This window comes from Gekko japonicus, unplaced genomic scaffold (genome assembly GCF_001447785.1).
Source record: "Gekko japonicus isolate JY-2015 unplaced genomic scaffold, Gekko_japonicus_V1.1 scaffold1020, whole genome shotgun sequence".
In the NCBI taxonomy this organism is placed as follows: Eukaryota; Metazoa; Chordata; class Lepidosauria; order Squamata; family Gekkonidae; genus Gekko; species Gekko japonicus.
The window spans coordinates 44,694-49,071 of NW_015177039.1; positions in this window are offsets into that span (position 1 = coordinate 44,694).

Sequence of the window (4,378 nt, forward strand, 5' to 3'; positions counted from 1 at the left end):
TTCAGCAGACTATTCCCCATCCCCCCCCCCTTCCGGCTTCCCCTTTAAAAAACAACCTGTGTGGGTGTGTGTGGGGGGGGGGATATTGACCTGCACTCCAAGTGTAGTTTTCCCCCTCCTAGGCTCCTGACGCCTAAACAGTTGGTGTGAATTCAAGCCGATTAAGTCGATCCCTTTAAAAGTAAGTTAAGTCGATCAAGAGAAACTCCCTGGGCATCCCAGTGAGATCTGTAAGATTAATCGCAAATTCAAAAGGGTGGGCATGAGCTGCAGTCTACAAAACGTCCCTGAGGCGTAGAGCGAGATATGGCGCGCCTACACACAGGAGGGAGCAAAATAAAGTAATAACAGCAACCCCCTTGGCTTCAGAATAAGCACTCCGTGGATCGCAACCCAGCAGAGCGAGGGAGCGCCGGCGTGTGTCATAAGGCGGTAGCCTGTGCACCTTTAATCCCGGTGAACTCAGTATGACTTAGAAAAAGGACGTTGGATCTGGTTCTGTTATGATCGCGATGCGAAGGATTCTGCATCCAGAGCCTGACTGATGACAATCAGGAGCCAAGAGAAGGGAGTCCAGTCGATCCGTATTTAGACAGTTCTCAACCCCGTTCCTTGGAGAGGAGAGAGAGAATATACTACTGCTTTCAAATGTTTTAAAACATCATCAAGGCTGCTACGCAGTGACGCGATCGTCGGTGCAAGACACCTTAAACTAATGTACTCGGACGTAACTCCCATTGAATTCAATGGGGTTTGTTTCCGACTAAATACATGACTAAGGGTTACATTCTTTGTGTTGTGTGTGCGCGGTTGTTTTTTTTTAAATTCACCGGTTCTTAATTCTGCCACCGTGCAAAGTAAGACCATTGCTCGTTTCCTTGAATAAAATTTTTGCTCTCCCCAAATTCTTTTTCCATCTCCTTCCTGTCTTCCTTCCGGGGCATCCGACGTTTCCAGTTTAACTGTGTAGCTGATTTTGGAAACAAACGCGGAAACCGAGCAACGCTATACACAAACACATCTTGATCCGAAAGTAAAATCAAAGTAAATTTCCATTCATTCTACTAATATCATTCTATCCTCCAAGTAAATTGGCTTAGGATCGCAGCCTTGCGGGGAAATGACCATTAGGATGACTTGCCAGTAACTATGTGTACATTCGGTCTTTTGCAAAAAAATCCAGTTCACCTGTAGCACTTTGGGAAAAGTAAACGGGGGGGGCGGGGTATTGAAAATTTCTTCAGTTCTCCAAACTTGGAGGTGGCATTAAACCTATTCATCACCGATGTCTCGAAATAAATAAATCAGGGAAGGGACAAACAGCATACAGACATCAATACTCATGGTGCTTTGACATCCAAAGCGAAAAGACCAGGCCACTGGAGCCGAGGAGCTTGCAAAAGACACACATTTATTCACACGTCCCAAACGACAAACAAAATACAACACAAACGCTATAAGCAAAACAGATGCTTATACTATACAGAGTGTATGAACAGGTTTGGTTATAATGGAATTAAACATTATAATTTAATCTCTAAAGCATATTTCAAACATTAAACCTAATTTAACATGACACTTTCTCATAGTTCAGGTTTTGTAATCCACACTGAGTTTCAGCAAGAAGGGCGGATTATGAATAAAATAAATAACCTATTCGAACGGTCTAATGCGTGTACAACTCATCCATCTCAAAACTGACCCACCCGCACAGTTACTGAAATTGGAGTGTTGGATAGCAGGAGCTATCCAGATGCAAGCGGCTGTACAGCCTGCGGGTTACACTGGGAGAGATTTAAGCACAGTCTAATTCCACTGACCCCAAAATGCTGGACGTTGGCCGAATCGTGTCCTTTCTTAACAAGAGAGCCCAACGGAATACGCGTCTGTGTAAGAGCACGGGGAAGCCCCAGTTTGCGATTGGAGAGATTTCTATTCCCGGGCGGGTCGCATTTGGCTTTTAAGTCCCCCCCCCCGCCCGCGCCACCTCGGTTCTCCCTCCCCGTTAATGCTCCTGGCACAGGGAGATGTTTTATTTTGCTGCCAGTCGAGATCACTTGCAGAATATTTGTTTTGTTAAATGGCGCCGTCAATAGCCCTCGCCGCAAAAGAACTATTAGCTACGGGGAAATAGACTTGGGCTCTGCGGAGGGGAGGGGGGGGGGCGTTTTGGTAGATGCCTCTTCCCATCCGGCTTTCAAAGCGCAGGGCCCGCAGATGAGTGATCTTAATTGCTCCTCGGCTCTCAGGAAAGGAAGACGACCCCACTCCCCACTTTCAGCCTTTTCAGCGGGGGCTGCAGTGCATGACAGTTTATAGCCAAAAATTTCCTCCAGCCCCGCGGCTATAAAAGTCTCCCCCGCCTGAAGTCAGGCTCTCCTGGGTACGTGAGGGAAGGCCGTCTTCCCGCGGCCCGAGCCCCGCCCCACTACCCGCCACTGTCTGCCCGAAGCGTCATTGTTATGGCCCAGTGGAGGGGGAGACACAACAAGGCCCAAGGACTGCTGCTCTAGCTAGACTCTCCCCCGACGGAGGTTTTCAGCTGCAGGTATGGCTGCTCCTTGCATCAGGCGAACAGCTCTGTGCGGTGGGGAAAGCTTGCCTTCTCTCTCGGGCCAACACATGTTTGTCCAGTTCCAGAAGTGCCCTTGTATTGTCAGGTCAGAACGGGACACAGAGGAGCGCTTTCTCATCAGAGGCAAAGAGGGTGCCGTTCATGAATGGCAGGATCACCTACATCATATTGCAATTCAGGCATGCTTAATTCTTGCATCCATTGTGCATTTTTCTCATTTCTCTCTTGCTACAAAGCCAGGGCCCACTGGAAAGCTATTTGCTGGTGTGGGTTAAAATAGGTTATTTTGTGCACCTTAAGAGCTTCCACAATCTGGTCCCTTCCCTTTCTCCTGATCCTTACTTTTAACAGGCAAAGAATTCCCAAAACTGGCTACATGTACAATACCATCCAAAGGCAGAGTTACAGCCTTCAAAGCCCATTGACTTCAGTGGACATAGAAGGGACAGGGAGCATCTCTGCTTAGTGACGCTGTTAGCTTTTCCTTCCTAATGTATAACAATTGTGCCCCTCTGATTGACTAGCGGGGCTCTCTGCCTACAGCAGGGTTCCCCAGTATGGTATCCATGGGAGCCCTGGCACCCGCCAAGTGTTTTTAGAAAATGGGAGGGGCCAGGTGGGGCTTTTGCCCAGCAGGGCTTCTGATTGGCCATTAGCGATCAGATTGGCTGTGCAGATTTTTTTAGAAAAATGTTGCTTTGGCAGTATCTGCCACTACAGCGCAAGGATCTTCATTGCATGACTGAAGATAAACTGTGCGTAAGCAAGAAAATATTTTAAAACCATATGTTCATTTTAAAGGGCATCCTTTTAAACAGAGATTCTGCCTGAAAAGTTGAAGAGTTACTATTAGAGTCATGCATCACCTCACTCCCTGACATGTTGTGGTTAGCTCCGCCTCCTGCGGCAGCCATTCTGGGGTTGAACCCTGCGTCAGAATTCTAAAGGTGCCAGCAGGCTCAAAAAGGGTGGGGGCTCTTCCAATACAATTAAGCCACACCACACACATAACTACCCATTTTCATAGTGACAGGAACCACTCCACAGGGCAAATGCAGCCCAAGCTGGGCTAGCTGTATAGCCTAAGGAGCAATCTTAATGTGGAGCTCTCCTGAACCTATCTTTGTTTACAGAGAATGAACTTTCCAACTTAGAAGGGGAAAGCTTCCTTTATGGGTTTTTTGATCTAGTTTTCCTGCATAGCCATAAGCAGGAGCACAAAATATGTTCCTGAATTGTTTGTGATTTGTTACTTTGTTGGGATTAATCCAAAGAGAGTACATTATCTGATGCCGGTACTGGATGTCATATGAGGCCAAGTTATCCATAGCATCTGTTACTGGCCAAACAGACATCTTTCCATTTGAAAAATACAAGAGCAAAAAGCACAGGATGTTGGTCAGTTTAGAAAGTCTGTATAGCTGCCACTTCATACTAAAATCTGCACACAGGCTGAATCAGGTAAGAGGCAGCTTTGCTTAGCAGTGAGGAACTGGCCACTCTTGAACATCCAGAGAACTTGTCATTCTGTGGAATTACACTTTGGTCATGACTAATGTGCTTGAAGTTTCATCTCTTTGGGCAGAAAGGCATGGCAGGATGCAGGTCAAAAGTAGTACACAAGTGGAGGAATGGGAAGACATTTTAGTGGCCGAGATTATTTTCTTGCCATCAGAGTTGCCAACATGCCTGGAGGAAAAATATCCTGGCCCTCTAATGGAGGTTTAATGGATGTTACTTACCAGGTGATGTTAGTTACCTCCATGCCATGAAAAGCTTCACCTGCCAATTTCTACACGTTGT